The sequence below is a fragment of the Scyliorhinus canicula genome, chromosome 2 (genome assembly GCF_902713615.1).
Source record: "Scyliorhinus canicula chromosome 2, sScyCan1.1, whole genome shotgun sequence".
NCBI classification, from domain to species: Eukaryota; Metazoa; Chordata; class Chondrichthyes; order Carcharhiniformes; family Scyliorhinidae; genus Scyliorhinus; species Scyliorhinus canicula.
This window is the reverse complement of record NC_052147.1, coordinates 228187996-228212678: the sequence shown is the minus strand read 5'-3', so window position 1 is coordinate 228212678 and position 24683 is coordinate 228187996. Positions and strand designations below refer to the sequence as shown.

At 47.1% G+C, this 24683-nt stretch overlaps 2 protein-coding genes across 11 annotated transcripts in view; one reads left to right on the top strand and one right to left on the bottom strand.

The window, feature by feature from the left end:
* Positions 1-4699, bottom strand: part of scn1laa (sodium channel, voltage-gated, type I-like, alpha) — a 379612-nt gene extending 374913 nt beyond the window's left edge. For 2 of the 10 annotated variants that reach the window (XM_038789700.1, XM_038789708.1), the window contains exon 1: positions 4544-4699. The gene's annotated coding sequence lies outside the window, so the exon portion shown is untranslated. Of the gene's footprint in view, positions 1-2162; positions 2346-2470; positions 2493-2731; positions 2895-2970; positions 3106-4543 lie in introns of those variants that run through there. The other 8 variants (XM_038789701.1, XM_038789709.1, XM_038789704.1 and 5 more) reach the window with 6 other exon arrangements.
* Positions 4700-4765: 66 nt separating this feature from the next.
* The window catches only part of slc38a11 (solute carrier family 38 member 11), a 258711-nt gene continuing 238793 nt past the window's right edge, over positions 4766-24683 (top strand). Inside the window, exons 1-2 of the mRNA XM_038789718.1 lie at positions 4766-4899; positions 5849-5907. The gene's annotated coding sequence lies outside the window, so the exon portion shown is untranslated. The remainder of the gene's footprint in view (positions 4900-5848; positions 5908-24683) is intronic.

Below are 24683 nucleotides of genomic sequence, written 5' to 3'. Positions count from 1 at the left end.
AGTGTTTTACAATTTAAGAATATTTTGCCTATCCTGAATAAATGTAATGCATTCGTTGTTGATTTTTTTAAATGTTGCAACATTATGAGCAATGACATAATTCTTCCGGATTATTTTAATTATCTTGATATACACGGTTATGTTATTCTGCAAGAAATATTTAATGAGAACACTGTCCAGGTCTCTCTTGTACTATCCCTCTTTTCCCGACATTCTCTGCACTCACATTCCCACCATATTCTTATCGATGACACTTTATTGGTCTGACTTCCTCCATCATTCTCACTGTCCTTGAACACTATGGCAGGTGCAGTGTTGCGTGACAGCTTCATCAACATCAAGCCTCTTACTGCACACCCAACCCCCTTCTAAACAACATTCTTGCTGGAAATAGGTAAAAAGAAAATTGTTTCCCAAATAAAATACACATAGAAATCCAAATGAAGTAAGTAGTGTGCAGTGCTAATTTACTCAGAAAAGTACCTTTTTAAAAAAAATTCGGAGTCTGGGCATCACCGCCGAGGCTAGTATTTATTGCCCATCTGTAATTGCCCTTGAGAAGGTCATTGTGAGCTGCCTTCTTGAACTGCTGTGGGCCATGCGATGCCTTTAGGAAGGGAGGTCTATGACTTTCACCCAAATTATCGACTTAATTACCTGACAGCTCCACACTTACACTTGCTTCTTGGACCACTTTGCTATGAAGACATCATTTACTGGCTTATGACCAGTAAATGTTGTTTCAACTAGTCAGCTGGGGAATAAATTCCTGCTTTGGACACATTTAGAAACCTGGGTGCAAATTGCACTTGAAATTCTTTTGAATGGGCTACTATTCAGGTTTCTGCTAAAATGAGTTACAACCACAATTTTTTTCTCTACATTAACCATACAGTCAAACAGAGTATAATATTTTTGCTGCATTAAAGAATATTCATTGACGTAAGAGTGGTCAACTAGCATATTGTTATTAAAACAATTGATTTTGTTTCAAAAAGCAATTTTACTAAGTGTGGAGTCCTCTCCCGGTGACTAATCTGGTTTTAAATGGCTAAAAATAACTTCAAAGAAAACTATGCTACATCATTTCAGTTTAATCGGTTGCACTAGTCAATTCCCTCACAAATTCAATATTTTCAAATATGTAAAGCTTTTCAAAACATACCTCCTGATAATTCCTTCAATCCTAAAATAAATCAATTTTGAAGTGCCTCTTCAAACGGCTACAATTGGTGGAAGCTCACCCTCGTTATTTCGATCTCGGGGTGTGGCCAGGTTTGTGGGTGGGGCCAATTTCAGGCAAAATGATTTTAAACCAACACAGATCGTGGAAAACTAATCTATGTGTGACCTTAACTTAAGTTTAACCTTTCCCAATCTTTTATGCTGGTGCCTCCAACTTAACTCGGACGGCACCGACAAAACCAAGACAGAAGAGGAAGCTGCACCTATCCATTTGTAAAAAAAAAACCGCCCCACTCTTCAAGGAACTAAAAGATGTGCAATTATCTGTTAACTATTCAATGGGCCATCACTGGAATTGCAGCCTTATAAATAAATATCTGATGACATTCAAATATTTTTGTAATCATTCTTCTGTCTCTTAGCTTCATTAATAACGTTAGTTAACAAGTGGATATTCTGTACTGTGGCCTGTTGATGCAAACCAGAAACACGTCTCCTCCTCCTCCCCCCCCCCCCCCCCCCCCCCACCACACACACCAAAATAAAGACTGAAATTTAACATTGTTTTGTTTGACGCCTGCCTCTGCATGTTATGAGGGCTGAACCACTTGGTGCCAGAATTTCCTCGCTGCATCTCTCATCGTGGATGACGATAGCATATAAAATGTGATGGTCTCGACATTCAATAAAAGGTACTTCACATGCTCGCTTAGCAGAGGGAAAAAAAGACGGTGAGGTCAAACACCATCCATCACCCACCCACCCCCACACACGTTAAAACGCACAGCATCCCACCTGATATTTAATGGCCTAAAAGATGAGAAAGGCACGGTTGCATTTGATCCCAACTTTACATATTTGCATTGCTGCACTCCGCCTTGTTTTAAGAAAACAAATAACGCTTCATTCCTTGTTTCGCAAGGAGACGTATTAACTTGAATAATTGCTTCCGAAGGATATTATAATGTTCGACGTACCTATAAGGAATCGGCAATGACTCGCACTCTGAGGATATCAAACTCCTTCAAACAGCATGTTCCCGCGTCCTAATCTATTCGATCCCTGACCACGCCGTCTGAGATACACATCCAATGTTATTAATGTCGAACCTCATGAATGGCTGGGGTTAATTCGCCCAAATCTCCCTTTACCTCTGAGACAGCGCAGGTGCCAGGGGAACTGGTTGGGAGTATTTTGCTGAAGGGCGGGGAGGGGGGGGCACACGCCGACGACGAAACCAAATACAGATATGGCGAATAGCAAGCAAATAAAATTCAACCATTACCTACAGACTGTGCGGGGAGGAGAAAACATCTTCCATGTTTGAGACAACTGAATTTGACAGCGGCACTGGAAGGGGGGGGGGGGGGGGGCAACCTGACATCAATCGCGTGCCACCCCGACCGTTAAAATATTTTGCCAACTGTCGTTCAAATGGTGGACAACGGAGGCAGCTCATTCGGGACTATCCGAGCGGCCATCAACGGTGCTTCACTGCTTTAAATACACGCGCACACACACACGCAAATGGCTGGAAGTTGCCAACCTGGATCACCCACACTGGTGGGAAAGATGTTTACCCTGCCCTGTCACGAAACGTCCGCCCCGCCAAGGTAAAAGAGAGAGAGAGAGAAGGATGGTCGCCGGGTTACCGAGCACATAAAAAAACAAATATTGATCGGTCTGCGGCACGGGGTCAGCGACGGGAAAGCATCAATAATATCGTTCACCAGTATTAAATCCTATTTGCATAAATATAGTTGTTTCTGGGGTGCGCCCCCTTACAGTTTGCGAAGCAACGCGCGTCGAACAAGGCGTCGGTCAGCGGCGGCTGTTCAGGAAAGGGGGCAGCAGACTGCAGCTGTCGCCATGTTTGATGGCATCCCCATTTCAATCGCACAGTCGGTGCGTCTCCCTGCAACATCCCCGCCCAGATCCCTCCAGCATCGACTCAGCAGCTACCCCCTCCCCCCAAAACACACACCCCTCCCTCCCTCCCTCACACAGGCAAAGCTTTCGTCCCCAATAACTTACAATCAGACTATTTTCCGACTGTCATTACACAGGGGAGATAATTTGAAAAAAAAAATCAGGTACATCAATCTGGCGAGGAAACTGTCCAAATGCGTTAGTGGTGTCTGTGTATGTGTGCGTGATGTCATTTGTTGATCATCTCAACTATTGGGATTCTTAATTATTTTTTAAATCACCACTTGGTTTATTTCAGGGCCAAGCGGTTAAAATCCACCCACTGCACAGCGCGCCACGGTTAATCTACGTGCATAAATGTTATTTTATCGTGTCTGGCTCCAATTCCATTCAGCACATTGTGTAATTTAATATTCAAAATGAGTCACTGTTATGCTGCGCCGTTACGTTAACAGTCAACTGTAGATATCCTTTATCTAACTTGATTAAAACGAGATACGTTGTTGCTTCTTTCTGCTGTTAAAATACGTTGTTGCTTTCTGCTGTGCTAAAAAGTTGTCCAAGTTTACAAAACAAAGAGGTGTTTAAAATAAACTACGCAAACCCCATGTATTGCATCCAATTATTGATGTCAATTGCTGAATTTTCAAAAAATATACTAATTTTTGCCCCTCTCCCCCGTATTTCCACTTTTCTAATAATACGATGCTGTGCAACTGGTTATTGTCATGCAGTGATTTAATAATAATTTAATCCAATTATTGCCTGACTTCCAAAAAAAGGAGAGAATATGAAATGCTATGTGCTTACTTTTGATGTGTAAATGACTGGCAGGCCAATCGTTCCATCAGTCAATTAAGTCCTTTTAAAATGCAAACCACTTCATAATGTACGTCTCTGCTACAGTATTGAGGAACCCCAGGAGGAGGAATTCAAAATGCAAAGGAAACCTAACATCAATTAAATATTCTTAGCAGATATAAAAAAATGTCATGCGGTTATGGGATCTTACCATGCTGCTTCTCTTGGGCAATTACTTAAGGGATGCAGATACATGTTTTCCCCCGGTAATCAGCAAAATAAACTACAATTTCCACCCGTGCTGTTACTCATACTGTCCACAAGGGAAACAGCGGTATTCTGAACTCGTATCCAAATCATTCTCGAAAAGTCTATTTCAAGGGAGAAAACAACACCCAGTACATATAGCACTGGCGAATGTACTGATTGTTTTGACTGTTCGACCACATACATTTCTGCTTAAACTGCATCGTAAACTGCGTGTATTCGTGCTAACTTGTATTATTGCGTTCCTGCTCCGTAGCTGAGCAACCTAATTTCGAAGAACCACACGCACACCCAGACCTAATCAGCAATAACATAAAATGAATTTTCCTTATTTGCCTTGTCCCCCCTTCAATGGACTCACCATACTTGAAATGTATTTCCTGGCGGAATTTACTGTCGCAGGTTAGCTTCTGGTCTGCAATCTGCTTTTTAAAAAATCAATCTGCCTATTTAATTTGTGAATCTGCCGTCTTTAGCTGAAAGATGCACTATCAATTTCATTTGTTCAGCGATTGCCTTTCATGCCAGTCTCTTCTTTAACACCCTGGTCGCTTCCGGTCATTCATTCCTGGGTAACAATGACGCGAGATCCTCTGAAGCTTTACACGCATCTCGTCCAACAGTCGTGAAGGAAACCAGCGTGTGATCTCCATGTCAACTCGTCTGGAACCTGCTTCATAAAATCCCTTATTGGTCCAAAGAATAGGGGGAGGATTGGTGAGTTACGTCCCAGTGACATAGAAGTCGTACGTCCGAGACATTTGGAGCAGGTTTCACTGCCTTCCTCTGCTGGCTTGTTATAGTGGCGTTCGGTGCTGGTCCTGATGCTGGCGGCTGTTGGTGATCTTGATGGTGTAGTGAAAACGAGATGTATTTCAAAGGAATCACATTAATACGCCGGCGCTCCTTCCCACCCCTACACCATTAATCTCCAAAGTAGCATCGCAAGCCCAAATTCCGATTCAATAAGGATAACCCCTCCCACTTTTTTCAATCCTCCGACTATAAAAGAAAATCGTTGTATCCTCCTTGAGGCATTAGATCTAAAGATAGGTAAGCCCAAGGGAAGTTGTGGAAAAATAAAAGCTACCTGACTTTGAGCCAGACGAGGAGTAACAAAAAATAAACAGATTCAAAACATTTCTGAGTTGCAGCAGCAAATTCCCATCATTTGATGCTGACAGTACCCTTTCAAAGTATTATACTATTGAACAGTTCTTAAACATGAAATAACAAGTGACAGCTGGTGCTCAGTAGAACGCAGATCCCCACCACATTCTGTTAATTTAATGCTATTATAATTACTCTTCCTTGGGATTTTTTCCTGCCTGTTTGACGTTCTGTAACTATAAAACTTTTTTTTTCATTTAGAGCTTCCATCAGAATGAGGTGTCTTCCGCCCAATCCACATCCAACAGCCTGCTCTGAAAAGTCTGCACACATTTTGACAGCTGTGACACATTCCATCACAGCAGCTGAGACAATCCATAACATTCTAAAACCACTCTCTTGAAAAAAGTAATTCCACGCTTAATGGATCTTTTATAAATTCCAGGATCTGCATCTTCACCAAAAACTAATTATTTCGTCCTTGGACCACACCCTATCTCTGTACCAAGCTTTCATGTAACCTCTTGATTCTTTTTTTTTAATGTATTGTTTACAGACGGACAACAAGGGATGCAAACATCACCTTCACCTACATTCAGTTGCACAGGTAATAAGGTAAGCCCTGGGTTTTAAAGTGTTTTCCTGAAGGCACACTTACAGAAATAACTTGGACCCAAATTCTGACATGTTTAGGCAGATGTAGGAGTCAGAAGGAACCCAGCATACTCTTTTTTTTTTTTTAAATAATTTTTATTGAAAGAGTTTTTCCATACAAACATTTACCCCTGCTATTTTTTAAATTATATACAACACAATCCCTCTAGGCAAATATCCCTCCCTCGCCCGCCCTCTCACACGCACCAGTCCTCCCCCCCCCCAAGCAACAACTTAACAAACAAGGCAGCCTACAGTTTCAGACATGAGCAGCGAGCAGACTTGCCCGCGTTACAGTCGTGCATGTCCCCCCACGACCATTGCTGCCCCCCCCTCCCCTCCCCCCCTCCCCTCCCCCCCCCCTCTCCCCTCCCCTCCCCCCCCTCTCCCCTCCCCCCCCCTCTCCCCTCCCCCCCCCCCCCCCCCGGGTTGCTGCTGCCACGACCCCGAATGTCTATCTCTGATCTAAAAAGTCAAGGAAAGGTTGCCACCGCCTGGAGAATCCCTGTACCGACCCTCTCAGGGCAAATTTGATCCTTTCTAGCTGAATATAGCTAGCCATATCGTTAATCCAAGTTTCAACGCTTGGAGGCCTCGCGTCCTTCCATTGAATTAATATCCTTCGTCGAGCCACTAGGGACGCAAAGGCCAGTATTCCGGCCTCCCTAGCCTCCTGTACCCCCGGTTCTACCCCGACCCCAAAGATCGCAAGCCCCCATCCTGGTTTGACCCTGGACCCCACCACCTTCAACACCGTCCTTGCCACCCCCTTCCAGAACCCTTCCAGCACCGGACATGCCCAGAACATATGCACATGGTTCGCTGGGCTTCCCAGACATCTGACACACCTGTCCTCAAACCCAGCATACTCAAGTAATCGGTTTGAAATATGTGTCGTTGTTATTTCATCCATTGTCTGTCACTGTCAGGACCACCACTGTTCAACACAACAACCCAACAATGTATACAAGAAAATATTCATATGCATAACAACACTGACATTGTTCTAAATACCTAAATAAATTGTGTAATTAAGAAGTCTTCCTCTCGCACTTTCTATTGCTCCAACATGCTGATACTCCTGTGGCTTCAGCAGAGAAAGAGGAAGATTACTTACTCCCCTGCTCTGACAACTGAGATGCACATGGTGGACATCCTTTAATTTTGGGGGTTACGAGGGGCCCCATTAAAGTGCACACCACCTGCACTTGTGCACGAGCATACGCGATCATCAGGGCAGGAGGCAGTATTAGGGATTCTGTCTCAGGGAAAGCAGCGGGTTAGGGGAAGAGAAATGTGAGTGCCTTGGAACAAGGCACTTCTATGTCCACTTTCTCTGTTTTTCCTCCCATGGCCCACCCACATTTCCATGGTATCCAAGAGCAGGAGAGCATTTTGATGTCCTTCAGTGAGGCCAAGGTGAAATTTTCCTCCATTCTATTAAGTTTAAGGGGAGGCGGCAATCAAGGGTAATCCAGAGTAATGCTCTGGCGACCCAGGTTCAAATCCCGCCACTGCAGATGGTGAAATTTGAATTCAATAAAAATCTGGAATTTAAAAAAAAAATGTCTAATGATGACCATGAAACCATTGCCGACTGTTGTAAAAACCCATCTGGTTCACTAATGTCCTTCAGGGAAGGAAATCTGCCATCCTTACCTGGTCTGGCCTACATGTGACTCCAGACCTACAGCAATGTGGTTTACGCTTAACTGCCCCCTCAACAGCAATTAGGGGTGGGTAATAAATGTTGGCCCAGTCAGCAACGCCCATGCCCCACAAACAAATAAAAAAACTTAAACTGTCAGACTGAGTGTGCAGATCATTGTTAAGAATAAGCATGTGCTCAGCTGCCTGCTGCATCTGATTCTCCAAGCAGTTGGCCATTTGTTCCAGGGAATTGGTATCATGACTCTCATGGCAGAAATGGACTCCTCCCATCTTTTTCTATAGAAATGCAGTGCTTCTGGAAATACTGACAAAACCTAATACATTTCCTGTTGCTGCTTCAGAACTGGCCCCCTCATGTGCAGCCTCATGTATCCAGTTGAACGGAGTTTAGACAGAAACTCTCCCCTGCTTTCCCTGTCTACAGCATCTGCTCCATCTCACATGTGATGGACGCGTCACCCTGTGACAACCTAGCTTGGAGAACACACCCATATTATATCCGTATGGTGGAGGGTGCACGTGAGTGATGTGACAGTGCTTCTTCACTGCACACACTCCTCTGAGGACTCCCTGCCACCTGTGGCAGCTCCTGCATAACTCTTTAAGGACCTATGTAATATGAAAGGTATGAATTATAACTGACATGAGGAAATGTTTCAGGTTAACACTGTGCATATCTTCATATTTCAGTTAGTGGTGACAGCAATCCAACATAAGTGACTGTTATGTGCCAGTATGATATCTAATCTGTCACTAATTATGTGCAAGAACCCCATCTCTTCAACACCCATATCCACAAACCGTGGGCTGGATTCTCCGCACCCCGACCCCAAAATCGCACATGAAATCGGGTCTTGCGCCGGTTCCACGATTCTCCGCCCCTCCGAAAAGCGGCGTACTCTGCCGAGTATCCACCACCTGAGGCTATTGCCTGAGGCCTGCCACACTATTCTCTGTTCCCGACCGGCCGAATTCCCGATGGCGTATTTCTAATGTGGTCCTGCCGTTCGGGAAACTCGCGTGGCGGCTGCAGACCCAGTCCGAGGCCGCCACAGTCGGGGGTGGGCTGATCAGAGGGCAGGGGAATCCTCATTCGGGACTGTGGTTTTTTTGTGCGGGCGGTCCAGGTCAGATGAGCGGTCGATCGGGGGCACTATTTTCGCGGAGGCAGTGCCATGCATATACGCGGCTTCTGACCCGGAAGTGTGGGGGCCGTATCGGCAGCTGGAGCTGCGAGCTCCACGACAACTGCCTGCCAGCCCCTTGCATGACTGTGAATCTGTGGCCTTTTGACGCCAGTCTTCCGGGCGTAAAAGACCCCAGTTTTCATGACAGTATTGGACATAGTCCCGAAAACGGAGAATCCAGCCACCTATATGCCTCCCTGCCAATGAATAAGGCATCATTTTCTGCTGCAGTCAGAGTGGCCGTGGATTTTGGGTCACCATACTTGTGTCTCCCTAGAATTGTGCATTTTATTCTCCTGCAAGGAGAGAAAACAGCGAGTTTTCAATGCAAGAAATATAAAGTATGGAGAGAATAGAATGTCAATATTTGCTAAGGATGAGTCTGAGAGGTGGATTTGAGACAACAGTCTGACAAGTGTGTGTGTTGGCTGTTCACATGGGGATATGAGAAGGTGCCTTGAGAGAGAAGAATGTGTGGAGCTACCTGAGGTCTGAAGGGTGCTGTACAGTGGTATATTGGGGAAGTCAGAATGTCAGGAATGGCTCCTGCATTGGGACACTACTCCACTCTCCTTCCCTTATATGATCATTGAACCCTTGGAGCACTGTATCCAGGAGGCCATGCCTGCTTCTTCTACAAGACTGCCTTCTTCTCATCTAGGGGGAAACAGCATTTCCCTATGGACCCTCACAGCCTCCAGCATCATCTCCAGAGAAGAATCAAAGAACCAGATACAGCTTTCCTACATCTCACTTTCATTCTTTTCCTTTTCTGAAATCTACAAACAAATGCAGGCTTCAGCCATTCTGACACCTGCCAAGCCCTTCCAAATAGAATGTTTTCCATTGACAGATGCGGGTCACCATCATGTCCAAACTCTGATTCAACGGCGATGGCAAAGCTCACTCTAACAACAATTGCATTTGTGACTCACTGCTGAACCCCCATTGCAGACAGGACAGTTTCATTAAAATTAAAATTCTGACCTATATATCCTTCCTGGTGTTTGGAACTCAATGTAGTATTGCAGATGATTTCAAACCAGAGTTTTGTACAACGGTAACAGAATATCTTACCCCTTTGTACTCCAATCCTCTACAGATAAAAGACTAACATTCCATGAGTCATTTCATTTTTTTGCATCAATCCACCTGCTTGCACTTGGATTCCCAAATCTATTTGCTCATCAACAGTCCCTACCTTCTCACCATTTAGAAAGTACTTTTATCTGTCTTTTGAAATAGATGACCACACACAGTGAACTCCATCAGCACAGATGTGTCCATTCACTTAACTATTCAATACCCTGTACAATTTTCTGCTTCTATCTTCACTACTCACTGTGATACCTAACTCTGTGTCATCAGCATATGTAGACTTCATCTAAGCCATTTATGACTATAGCTTTGGTCTCAGTAGTGATCCCTGGGGGACATGACTATTCGCATCCTGCCAATTTATACATATATATTATCACTACTCTCCCTCCGATACAATACATGGAATTATAGAATAATTACAGCACTGAAGGAGGCCTTGCTGGCTTGCTAGAGAAATCCAACCAGTCCCATTCCCTTACTCTCTCCCCATAGACCTGAACGTTTAGAGTAGGGCGATGGCACAATGGTATTGTTGCTGGACTTGTAATCCAGAGACCCAGGATAATGCTCTGGGTTCCTGGGTTCGAATGGTGAAATTTGAATTCAATGAAAATCTGGGATTAAAAGTCTAATGATGACCATGAAACCATTGTCAGTTGTTGTAAAAAAACAATGGGTTCACTAATGTCCTTTAGGGAAGGAAATCTGCCATCTTTACCTGGTCTGGTCTACATGTGACTCCAGATCCACAGCAATTTGGTTGATTCTTAAATGGCCTAGTAAACCACTCCATTCACGAGCAATTAACAATGGGCAATAAATGCTGGCTCAGCCGGTGGCACCCACATCCCCTGAATGAAAAAGGTGTTTATTTCCCTCAAGTACTTATTGTTATAATCCCACTTGATGGTACTATTGGATGGGAAAGTCCCAGAACAGAACACTGACTCAAAATAGCATTACTTTTACTTTCTAAAAAAAAACAACAGAAAAAGAATTAAACATGAAAATTTGACCATCATATAATACTCTTTCACTCCTACTTATCTTCACAAATGTATACAGATAACGTGGGTTACAAAATATATCTTGTGCTATAATTTTTCAGTAAACTCACAGACCTTGTAACCCAACAGGCTAACTGTGATCAGACAACACCTCACTCTTAAACCAAATGGTGGATGTTACCCAATTGGACATCTGTGGATTTCTCCTCAAATTCCTCCCAGATGGTGTTGTACGAGGGTTTCCAAACTCAACTATTCCCAAAGATACGCTTTAGAATCTTCTTACAAACAATGCTTTCCCTCAGCTGTTTTCAGCAAGGATCCACCTTCAGGATTTCCAACTCTCTTTTCAGCCCTTTTTCTTAAATTACAACGTGCATTCAAGCTTCCACACACAATCTCTCAGGTACTCAGTTCCCAACTGAATGATATTGCTCCAAAGACTGGAATTAGGTCACCAACCTTATGATTGCATTCGATATCTGTTTTTTCTCCAGCCAATTGCACCCAGTCTGCCCCTTCCAGTTCCGTCTTTAACTTCAGCAAACAACACCTTGCTCAAATTCCAGCTCCTGTTTTCCATTTTACTTTAATCTTCCTGGAAACATCTCTTCATTTTCTAGTTTCTGGAACTAACTGTCCTTCAGTTTCTTGGATTTGCTTTCTTGCCTTTTATTCCATTGTTCTGCTTCGAGCAGAGCTGAGAGAGCTGATCTCTCTAGATACTAAGCTCCTTCTGCTATTCGGTTCAATTAAACTAAAAACACAAGAGGGTGAATTCTCCATCTACCCAGCTGCGTGCTCCTCAATGGTGCACCGTCGCTGGCAGCGAGATTCTTCATTCCTGCTGCCGGCCTTTGGTATTTTCCATTGTGGCCATCCCACACCACTGGGGAATCCTCGGGCGGAGATGCACTGCTGGCGGAATGGAGAATCCCGCCAGTGGAGAATTCACCCCAAGGTTTCTTCCCTAAATGTGGTCCCTGGTGCTAAGCAGCAGCTCAATCTTTCTCCAAGCTCTTGTTTACCTTCCATGCCATAAATCCTCGAAGCACAATAGAGACACAGCTTAAAATGATATCAAAACTTTCCTTACTGGTTTAGCACAGGGCTAAAGAGCTGGATTTTAAAGTAGACCAAGGCAGGCCAGCAGCACGATTCAATTCCCATACCAGCCTCCCCGAACAGGCGCCGGAATGTGGCGACTAGGGGCTTTTCACAGTAACTTCATTTGAAGCCTACTTGTGACAATAAGCGATTTTCATTAATTTCATTTCATTTTCATACATGCAAACACCTTTGATTAACATGAATGTAACTCGAGTTTTAGTTCCACAACCTTTTTTCCATAAACACTAAAGTAAACTCATTTAAATATATACCCTATTTCTAATATCAAACAATACAAACATAGATCACTTAAAGCTACCTCTATTTCCTCGCACCAACCTTCTGAAATCATCGGTCATCACCACCATCCACATAGGCAGCGATTCACAGCCCATCACTATCATAAAAAGGTTCTTCCTCATATTCCAACTGCATTCTTTGCTCAAATTTCTAAATGTGCATCCCCATATACTCACATTATCAGTGAATGAGAACCACTTTTCTTTGTCTACCTTATCTAAACCTCTCATATTCTTGTACACTTTATAAAATCTCTTCCCTCCAACCCAACTCCCAATCCAAGCCAATAGGTTGATTTCAACATATTCTCTTGTTTTTGTTGACAGTAATTCTGCAGAACCTTGTAGAAGTCTATATAAATGACACCCATAGGTACTGCCTAATCGACCTAATGCTAGTTACCTTCCCCAAAAATTCTACTAGATTCATTGCATATGACTTCCCTTTTGAATTCCATGTAATTTTCTCTTATCAGCTCATATTTGTCTAAATGTTCTGTCACTATGACCTCTGCAACAAATTCCAGTAACTTCCTCACCACAGACATCAGATTAATCAATCTATAATTTCCGAGTTTATCTGCCTTACATTTTTTGATTAGTGCAGTGACATTGGCAATTTTCCATTCGAAGAGAACAATTCCTGAAATGAGGGGTTTTTGGAAAGGAGATTAATGCGTCAACAATTTCCTCACTCATTATTTTTATCGGCTGGGGTTTAAACCACAGAGTCCCGGAACTTAGTCCATCTTTAATAATATTGTTTTCTTCATCAACATGTTCCTAGGCAGTGCTTCCCCTTGAATTTCTTTTGCTGTTTTCGTTTTACCTATCGTATTTTATCTTCATCCTCTACTGAGAAGACTGATACAATGAAACTATTGATTAATTCATATAAATCCATAGAATCCCTACAGTGCAGAAGGAGGCCATTCGGCCCATTAAGTCTGTACCAACTCTCTGAATGAGCACCCTACCGAGGTCCAATCCCCCACCCTATGCCCTAACCCCACCTAACCCGCACATCTTTTTGACACTGAGGGGCAATTTTAGCGTGGCCAATCCACCTAATCTGCACATCTTTGGAGTGTGGGAGGATGCTGGAGCACCCGGAGGAAACCCACACAGGGGAGAATGTGCGAACTCCACACAGACAGTCACCCAAGGCCGAAATTAAACCTGAGACCCCGGCGCTGTGAGGCTGCTGACCACTGTCCCACCGTGCCATCTGGATTTATAATTTATATGCCATTTCTTGATTTTCAATTATAGCAATGTTTCTGTCTGTCATTAAGGAGTCCATATTACATTTAGCCACCCTCTTTCTCTTAATATATTCATACAAAACTTTAGTGTTGTCCTTGATATCCCTCACAAGCTTTTTCTCATATCCCGTTTTGACATCACTTATCTTTGCTGTTCTTTATATTTTCCCCAATCAGTTATATCTCTATCATTCTTTGTCTTCACATAAACCCTCTCAGTTAGTTTTATATGCTCTTTCACTTTCCTTGTTTTTCAAGGTTGTTTCATTACACATGTGCAGGTCTTATATTCTACTAATACTTTTTTTGCACACCTCCTGCTGTTCATTTCAAACTTTCATCAGTTAATAGCTCTGCCCAGCTAATTAAGGTCACTTTCTGCCTCATATGTTTAAAGCTGGCCTTACGGAAATGTAAAACCTTGGTTCATGACTCACCCTGTTCCTCTCAAATCTAATATTGAATTGTATCATAATGTGGTCTCTCTCAGAAAATGTTCCTTTACTGTTGCATTCCTGACTATTTCAGGTGCGCTACTCATTATTAACTCTAAGAGGCTTATTTTCTTGCTTTTTTAATTCATTCATGGAAAGTGAACATCGTTGGCTGGGCCAGCATTTATTGCCCAACCCTGAGAGCATTTAAGAGTCAACCACATGTAGGCCAGACCGGATAAGGACAACAGATTTCCTTCCCTAAAGAACATTAGCGAACCAGATTGCTTTTTATGACACTCAACAATGGTTTCATGGCCACCTTTAGACTTCTAATTCCAGATTTATTTTACTGAATTCAAATTTCACCATCTGCCATGGCAGGATTCAAACCTGGGTCCCCAGAGCATGACTCCGGGTCTCTGGACTACTAATCCAGCATCAACATCACTACGCCAAGAACATATTAGTTTCAGAAAATTATTCTGAATACACTCAAGAAATATATTGCTTTTGGGATACAAACTATTCTGCTTGCCCCCCAGTCTGTATGAAAATTTAAATCTGGTCATTATATTACATTCCTGTTTTTGGTGCCTTTCGGTCATGAAAGGCACAATGTAAATGTAATTATTTGTTTGTTTGATTGAGGCAAAATGTCTGCCTTGATACTTTGAGATGGTGGTGTGAGATATTCTGTATCCACACAAGCAGAGTAAATGGGTTTAACATCCAATCTGAAAACCGGCACCTATGAAAAGACAGTATTCTCAAATGCTGAGATGTAGTGTTAGACTAGATTATACCATCAAGTTTTGCAGCAAGAATTAAGTTTATGACTTTCTGATTCAGAAGCAAGAGTGCCACTATTGAATCAAGCTGACACCTGATTACGTAATGTCAGCATGAAACAATCTTATGTCCATAAAGGATTCACTCCTTGGTCATAAGCCATAGGCAGTCTGCACAAGTACCTTTAAATATCTCTTCTTCAGTGATCACTCACCAGCAAGTATGACTGTCCACCTAGGAAACTCTGTGTTACAGTTCATGGGTTCTGTGGCTTTTCCTCTAGGTAGATGCGTAGTGTGGGACACCTTTGCACATTGCACATCAACAGACACATGGTCCTTGGCAGAAAGTAGGTCCAGTTCCAGTGGCAAGGGAACCTTGATGACTGGGGATCTCCCTACTGTTGCGGCCAGATGTGGTATCATCTGCCTTCGCAGCCTTTGATTCCACACAAGTATCTTTGGACTGATCTGCCTTTGAGGACTTGTTTTGGACTGTGCTTTGTCTGGATCCTCCCCGCTGACCTAACCAGCATGGGTGACCCTGCCAGGAGCTTAAGACTCCGATGGCATTGCTCCCGGGATCAACAGAATGTTCAAGTCTCTCCATCGTGGCAAGGTGACATCCAAGGAAAGGTTTAAATAACTACTGTATGAACAAATAGTAAAGCAGCGCTACCTTTAAAATTAATGCAATTCCTTTTGCATGCAATAGACAACATGTAGGCCAGAGCCAAGACTGTTACCATACTGTTCACTTTTCATATTTCACAATGCTTCTATTTTAAGCTTGTTTATGGTGTAAGTTATTAGTCTAATGGGAATTGATTGGATTTTAGAAGGACTGCAATTCTACAAGTGCTACTTGGCCATTCGGAAGGGAATGAATGTTGAATTGATCAGATTTTTCTGATGTTAATAAGTGATTGGTCATGTGATCACAGAAACCTGGTCTTATTTATTTGTAACATCATAACCATGAACCCAGCCTAATGGGGCAGCCTGAGCTGGAGTGATCAATTCTAGGCCTTAGACGAGGGCAACAGAGACCAAGACCAAGATAAAGAGTGCTTTGCTAGATGTGCATGCATTTCAGAACTAAATCTTCCAACAAACTGCACCTACCGGAACAAAGGAAGGGTGTTATGTGGAGGGCCTGAACATCAATGCTCAGCGTGAACTGGCCAAGAGGAGAATCAAATAAGTTAATCAAGTGAGAAAAGAAGGATTGTCCCACCAAACAACAGACCTCATGAGAAGCCTGCAAAAGGCAAGAGGGTCCATATAAGAAGAGGATATCATAGAGATATGGCCGGCAGTTGGGAATGGTTGATCTAGTCAACCATTGGGAGACACGGAGAAACTAATCGTCAAGAGCCCACTCCCATGCAAACGCAAACTCAAAAGGCTTGGGTGAGAACATTACTCCATTGCTCACTCACTCAGTGTTCAACAAAAGGGTTACTGTAGCCAGGAATTTCTGCTCCCAATCTCGTCAAAAGGGTTTGGCGATGGGAGCAGAAAATCTTGTGAGAGCAGCCAAATCGCATCTCCTGTCGACGTGAACAGATGACACAATTTTCTGCCCTGCACCCCCCCCCGGTACTGCTGTGCCACTGCCCCTGTCCAGGAAATGCCAGGGAGCTTTACCTGTGCAGTGCCATGGGGCAGTGACCAGGTAGTACTAGGGGGCAGTGTCAGGAGCAGTGCCAGGTGGAGACAGGTGAGGTTCCAGGGTGACTCCTTAGTGCTGGGGCAGCCTTTAAAAATTGTGCCCTGATCCACGAAGGACTCAGTTACTGGTGGCGCATGCAAATCCGAGGCTACCCCACCAGCAATATGTTGTGGGACCCGTCTCTTGCTGTTTTTTCCTAAGTATGGGATCATAGGATGTTGTGGAGATGCCGGCGTTGGACTGGGGTGAGCACAGTAAGAAGTCTTACAACACCAGGTTAAAGTCCAACAGGTTTGTTTCAAACATGAGCTTTCGGAGCACTGCTCCTTCCTCAGGTGAACGAAGAGGTATGTTCCAGAAACATATATATAGGCAAAGTCAAAGATGCCAGACAATGCTTGGAATGCGAGCATTTGCGAGTAATCAAATCTTTACAGATCCAGAGATAGGGGTAATCCCAGGTTAAAGAGGTGTGAATTGTCTCAAAACAGGACAGTTGGTAGGATTTTGCAAGTCCAGGCCAGATGGTGGGGGGTGAATGTAATGCAACATGAATCCAAGATCCCGGTTGAGGCCGCACTCATGCGTGTGGAACTTGGCTATATGTTTCTGCTCGGCAATTTTGCATTGTATTGGGATCATACAGCAGGGAAAGCTTCAATGCCCCTTTTCCTACCTGCTATGAGTGTTTGCCAATTTCCAGGAAAATTCAGCCCTGTGTTTCATCAGAATACTTTGCTTTTGTCTGATTCATTGACGCCTAAAGCGAGGGTCTGAATATAAACTCGTTGGGATCTTTTAAAGTCCTTACAAAGGGATTGCTAATGCTGTCGGGGTTATTGATATTGCAGTCAGTTATGAGAGTCGCAGCTTTCTGTGTAAGAATAGAGGCCCCTTAACAGAATGAAGGGCTATTTGAACAGGAATTGCCACAATACACAAAGTTACCCCATTTGAGGCAAGGGCAATAGATCTGCAGCCGTATAACTTGCAAGAGATGGTAAAGTGTATGGTGAACTGAACATTTATCGTCCGTCTCTGACCCAGTGCGTGTTACAGAAAATGCCAATTCTGATCATAGAATCACAGAATTTACAATGCACAAGGAGGCCATTCGGCCCATCAAGTCTGCACTGACTCTTGGAAAGAGCACCCTACTTAAGCATACGCCTCCCCCTATCCCCGCAACCCAGTAACCCTCCCGAACCTTTTTGGACACTAAGGGCAATTTATCATGGCCAATCCACCTAGCCTGCACATCTTTGGACTGTGGGACGAAACCAGAGCACCCGGAGGAAACTCACGCAGACACGAGAAGAACGTGCAGACTCTGCACAGATAGTGACCCAAGTCAGGAATCAAATCTGGGGCCCTGGAGCTGTGAAACAACTGTGCTAACCACTGTGTTATCGTGCTTCTCTATCTAGATGATTTCTCTATCGAGATGAAGCTGATTATTCAAATACTGAAATATATAAGCATTTGTTGTCCTTAGCATAATACCGTATGAGGGAGCACTGTGGTGAATATCACTGAGCACCAGAGTTCAGGAAGTAGAAATCCTTTGTTGGAGAAGAGTGCCTCCTCTAGTAGCATAGGCAGGGGGCTCGGAGACTTGTAGGCCTACAATTAAAAGAAGAAGATTTTTGAGCATGATAGAATGTGACAGTTATCAGGTGATGTGTCTAGCAGTAGTTGCAACACAGCAACAGCAGTGGAGGAGTCTACATTCTGCTTGTGAAACATCCTGATACATCCTTGGTTTGGTTGTCTGTTTCGGGGCTATTTTCTGTGCAGCCTTCTCAGTTGAGACATTATTGCTGGTGCTAGGCTCTGACATGAATGGATATTCAGACTGTTGCAATACAAGCCTTCAGTTGCACTGTGCTCTTCTCAATGGAGAAGCTCACAAAAGAAGTAACTCAAACCAGAGATGGAAGTGGTGTCTGCCTCTGCACAATGTCACTCTTGTCAGATCTTCCATTTAAGAAGCTGGGAGAATTGTCTCAAATTATTTTCATGGTTCATGTTGCCATATGGGGGGATCTGTTTATTTAGGGGGTCTCTGAGGGGTGGTAGGGGGTCTGGTTGGGGGTGGTGAAGGGGTGAGCAGGTCTTGCATTGTGGGGGGAGGGTGGCCCTCTGATGAACTTTGAACGCAACTCCCTTAAAGAGTTACCCCTTGGCCAACTGCGAGGTTCACCACACCAAATTCATGCTTGTCCGGACCAGCACCAATTCTCGCCCACATGATTCTGGGCCCAGAGAACCGGAGAATCATGAGTGCCTGGAGAATATGGTGCCCGGCCCTGTAATATGATGCAAATGGGTCTTTTTCTTTTTTTTTTTAAATAATTTTTATTGAAAGAGTTTTTCCATACAGACATTTACCCCTACTAATTTTTAAATTATTTACAACACAATCCCTCTAGGCAAATGTCCCTCCCTCGCCCGCCCTCTCGCGCGCACCAGTCCTCCCCCCCCCCCCCCCCCCCGGCAACCTTAACACCAAGGCAGCCTACAGTTTCAGACATGAGCAGCGAGCAGGCTTGCCCGCGTTACAGTCGTGCGTGTCCCCCCACGACCCTTGCTGCCCCCCCCCCCTCCCCTCCCCCCCCCTCCCCTCCCCCCCCCCCCCCTCCCCCTCCCCCCCTCTCCCCCCCCCCCCCCGGGTTGCTGCTGCCACGACCCCGAACGTCTATCTCTGATCTAAAAAGTCAAGGAAAGGTTGCCACCGCCTGGCGAATCCCTGTACCGACCCTCTCAGGGCAAATTTGATCCTTTCTAGCTGAATATAGCTAGCCATATCGTTAATCCAAGTTTCAACGCTTGGAGGCCTCGCGTCCTTCCATTGAATTAATATCCTTCGTCGAGCCACTAGGGACGCAAAGGCCAGTATTCCGGCCTCCCTAGCCTCCTGTACCCCCGGTTCTACCCCGACCCCAAAGATCGCAAGCCCCCATCCTGGTTTGACCCTGGACCCCACCACCTTCGACACCGTCCTTGCCACCCCCTTCCAGAACCCTTCCAGCACCGGACATGCCCAGAACATATGCACATGGTTCGCTGGGCTTCCCAGACATCTGACACACCTGTCCTCACCCCCAAAGAACCGGCTCATCCTTGTCCCCGTCATGTGAGCTCTATGCAGCACCTTAAATTGAATGAGGCTCAGCCTCGCACACGAGGAGGAAGAATTGACCTTCTCCAGTGCATCCGCCCACGTCCCGTCTTCTATCTGCTCTCCCAGCTCCCCTTCCCACTTGGCTTTCAGCTCCTCCCCTGATGCTTCTTCCGCCTCCTGCATTATCTTGTAGATGTCTGATATCTTCCCCCCTCCGACCCAGACCCCCGAGAGCACCCTATCACTCGCCCCCTTACTGGGGAGCAGGGGAAACCCCTCCACCTGCCGCCTAGCAAATGCCTTCACTTGTAGATATCTGAACATGTTTCCCGGGGGGAGCTCAAACTTCTCCTCCAGCCCTCCCAGGCTCGCAAACCTCCCCTCTATAAACAGGTCCTTCAGCTGCCGTATGCCCACCCTGTACCAGCTCTGAAATCCCCCGTCGATGTTCCCCGGGATGAATCTATGGTTCCCTCTTATTGGCGCCGCCAACAGACCTCCCATTTCCCCCCTATGTCGCCTCCACTGCCCCCATATCTTGAGGGTGGCCGCCACCACCGGGCTCGTGGTGTACCTCGTGGGGGGGAGCGGCCATGGTGCCGTTACTAGGGCCCCCAGGCTTGTGTTGCCACAGGACGCCCTCTCCATTCGTTTCCAAGCTGCCCCCTCCCCTTCCATCATCCACTTGCGCACCATTGACACATTTGCCGCCCAGTAGTACCCCGAAAGATTGGGTAGTGCCAGCCCTCCACTGTCCCTACTCCGCTCCAAAAAGACCCTCCTCACCCTTGGGGTGCCATGCGCCCACACGTAGCTCATGATGCTACTCGTCACCTTTTTGAAGAAGGCCCTAGGGAGGAAGATGGGCAAGCACTGAAATAAAAACAAGAACCTTGGGAGGACCGTCATTTTGATTGACTGCACCCTCCCCGCCAGCGACAACGGTACCATGTCCCACCTCTTAAACTCCTCCTCCATCTGTTCCACCAGCCTGGAAAAGTTCAACTTGTGGAGGGTCCCCCAGTTCCTTGCCACCTGCACCCCTAAGTACCTAAAGCTCTTTCCTGCTCGCTTGAAGGGGAGTCTCCCAATACCCTCTCCCTGGTCCCCCGGGTGTATCACAAAAACCTCGCTTTTGCCCAAATTTAATTTGTACCCCGAAAAGTCCCCAAACTCTGCTAATAGTTCCATTATCTCCGGCATTCCTCCTTCTGGGTCTGCCACGTACAGCAGTAGATCATCCGCATACAGCGATACTCGATGTTCCTCCCCTCCCCTAGTCAGTCCTCTCCACCCCCCTGAACCCCTCAGTGCCATCGCCAACGGTTCAATCGCCAGTGCGAAAAGTAGGGGGGATAGGGGACATCCCTGCCTGGTCCCTCGGTGGAGCCCGAAATACTCCGACCTCCTCCCGTTTGTCACTACACTCGCCGTCGGGGCCGAGTAGAGCAACTTCACCCACTTAATAAACCCTTCCCCAAACCCAAACCGTTTCAACGTCTCCCACAGGTACTCCCACTCCACCCTATCGAATGCCTTCTCCGCGTCCAGCGCTACCACTATCTCAGCCTCCCCCTCCACTGCCGGCATCATAATTACATTCAGCAATCTCCGCACGTTCGTGTTGAGCTGCCGCCCCTTCACGAACCCCGTCTGGTCCTCATGGATTACCCCTGGCACACAATCCTCTATTCTAGCTGCCAGGATCTTTGCCAGCAACTTGGCATCCACGTTCAGAAGCGAGATAGGCCTGTAGGACCCGCACTGCACGGGGTCTTTATCCCGCTTCAATATCAGGGAGATCAGAGCCTGCGACATTGTCGGGGGCAGAACCCCCCCCTCTCGCGCCTCATTAAAGGCTCGTACCAGTACCGGTCCCACCAAGTCCACATTTTCTTATAGAATTCCACCGGGAACCCATCTGGCCCCGGCGCCTTCCCCGCTTGCATCTGACCTATTCCCTTGACTAGCTCCTCTAGCCCTATTGGCGCCCCCAGCCCTTCTACCAGCCCCTCCTGGACCCTTGGGAACCTCAATTTGTTTAGGAAGTCCTCCATTCCCCCTCTCCTTGTCGGCGGCTCAGACCGATACAACTCCTTGTAAAAATCCCTGAAGACCCCGTTCACTTCTTGCCCCTTCTGCACTACCTTCCCGCCCCTCTCCTTCACTCCCCCAATCTCCCTAGCCGCATCTCGTTTGCGAAGCTGGTGTGCCAGCATCCTGCTCGCCTTTTCCCCATACTCATAGACCGCGCCCTGTGCCCTTCTCCACTGCGTCTCTGCCTTCCTGGTGGTCAGCAGGTCGAACTTGACCTGCAGGCTGCGCCGTTCTTCCAGCAGCCCCTCCTCTGGTGCCTCCGCATATCTCCTATCCACTTCCAATAGCTCCCCCACCAGCCTCTCCCTCTCCTGCCTCTCCTTTCTTTCTCTATGCGCCCTTATGGAGATCAGCTCTCCCCTGATCACTGCCTTCAGGGCCTCCCAGACCATCCCCACCTGCACCTCACCCGTGTCATTCAAGTCCAGATAGCTCTCAATGCTCTTCCGGACCCTTTTACACACCTCGTCGTCCGCTAACAGCCCCACATCCAGCCGCCACAGCGGGCGCTGGTCCCGCGCCTCCCCCATTTCCACATCCACCCAATGCGGTGCATGATCAGAGATCGCAATGGCCGAGTACTCAGCTTCCCGTACCCTCGGGATCAGCCCCCTGCTCAACACGAAGAAATCGATTCTGGAGTACACTCTATGGACGTGGGAGAAAAAGGAATACTCCCTCGCCCTCGGCCTACCAAACCTCCATGGGTCTACTCCTCCCATCTGCTCCATGTACCCCCTCAGCACTTCTGCCGCTGCTGGCCTCCTATTGGTCCTTGCGCTCGATCTGTCTAGCCCGGGGTCCAGCACTGTGTTAAAGTCCCCCCCCATGATCAAGCCCCCTGCCTCCAGTCCCGGAATGAGGCCCAATAGGCGCCTCATAAAACCCGCGTCATCCCAGTTCGGGGCATATACGTTGACCATCACCACTTTCTCCCCCTGCAGCTTGCCCGTCACCATCACATACCTACCCTCCTTATCCGCCACCACCTCCTCCGCCACGAACGACACCCTCTTTCCCACCAGAATCGCCACCCCCCGGTTCTTTGCGTCCAATCCAGAGTGGAACACCTGTCCCACCCACCCCCTTCTCAGGCGAACCTGGTCCACTACCTTCAAATGGGTCTCCTGTAACATTGCTACATCAGCCTTCAGTCCCTTCAGGTGTGAGAATACCCTTGATCTCTTGACCGGCCCATTCAACCCCCTCACGTTCCAAGTGATCAGCCGGGTCGCGGGACGACCCGCCCCCTTCCCCTGCCGATTAGCCATGTCCTGTTCCCTGCTCGCCCCGGGTCGACCCTCCCCTTCTGACCCGCTCCCCATGGCGATGTCCCCCTCCCCCCACCTCTCCAGTCCTCCACTTCCCGTTTCTGGTCTTTTCAGCAGCAACCCGGTGTCCCTCCCTAACCCCCCTCCCCCCCCCCCAGGCTAGGACCCCTCCTAGCCGCGATGTACCCTCCATCGTACTCCCGTAAGTCAGCTGGTTCACGCTGACCCGGCTGCTCCTGCCCCACTCCGACTCCCCCCGGCTCGGGGGGGGCCTCCCCCCCCCTTGCCACTCCTCCCTGGCCCCGCTCCAGCGCGGGAAAGGTCGCCATTGCTAGCCACGCCCCGCACTCCTCCCCTCCCCCCTCCTCTGCCCCGCGCGCGGGAAAACAGAGGAAAGCCCGCGCTTTCGCCCTGCCACACCCCACCCCGCCATCTTCAGTTCCACCCCCGTCCCCGTCCATGCCTGTAAAAGAACCCCCCCTAGGAGCCCAAATCCCCGATCTGCTCTCCCCCCCGTCCCACCTCCCCAACTTAACATTATAAATAACAGATAAATAACAAATAACAATGTACTTAACAGTCGCCCTCTACCAAACAGCATAAATAACCATAAATAACCATGAATAACCACAATAACAATAACTAAGGGAAGTTGGCAAAGGGGGAAAAAAACATCAGAAGAAAAACCACAGCAAGAGTTCAAAATCCAAACAAAGAATTCAGCTGAAAGTACCCGAGCGGCTACGGCCGCCAAGTATCCCCTGGGTCTAATTCGAGTCCAGTTTCTCTTCCTGTACAAAGGCCCACGCCTCCTCTGGGGACTCAAAATAGTGGTGTTGGTTCCTGTAGGTGACCCACAAGCGCGCTGGCTGCAGCATTCCGAACCTGATCCGTTTTGCATGTAGCACCGCCTTCGTCCGGTTGTACCGGGCCCGCCGCTTTGCCACCTCCGCACTCCAGTCCTGGTAGACCCTCACCGTCGAATTCTCCCACTTGCTGCTCCTTTCCCTCTTGGCCCACTCCAGCACTCTCTCACGGTCGCTGAGTCGCTGGAACCGCACCAGCACCGCCCTCGGGGGCTCATTTGCTCTTGGCCTCCTAGCCATGACCCTGTAGGCCTCTTCCAGCTCCAGGGGCGAAGGGACGGCCCCTGCCCCCATCAGGGAGCTCAGCATTTCTGCTACATATCCCGGGAGGTCTGACCCCTCCAGGCCTTCTGCCAGGCCCAAGATCCTCAGGTTCTTCCGCCTCATTCGGGTATCCAGCTCCTCAAAACGGCTCTGCCATTTCAGGTGGAGTGCCTCGTGCACCTCTACCTTTCCCACGAGGACCGTGGCCTCCTCCTCCCTCACAGTCATCTCCTGTTGCAGCTCCCGAATCGACGCCTCTTGGGTCGCCTGGGCTCCCATCAGCCTGGTGGTCGTCGCATTCATTGACTCCAAGAGCTCCATTTTCAGCTCCGTAAAGAAGCGCAGGAGAGCGGCCTGCTGCTCCTCCGCCCATTTCCTCCATTCCTCGGGTGCTCCACCGGCCGCCATTTTGGTCTTCTTCCCCCGCTTTTTTTTGGGAGCTGCTGTTGCTTTCTTTACCACCCCACTCCGGGTACCGACCATAAAGTTGGTCTGGTTCTCTTCAGGGAGCCTTCCCCCACCGGGATTTGTCCTTACAGCGCCGTTGGGGCCCTCCAATCGGCCCGAAAACACCT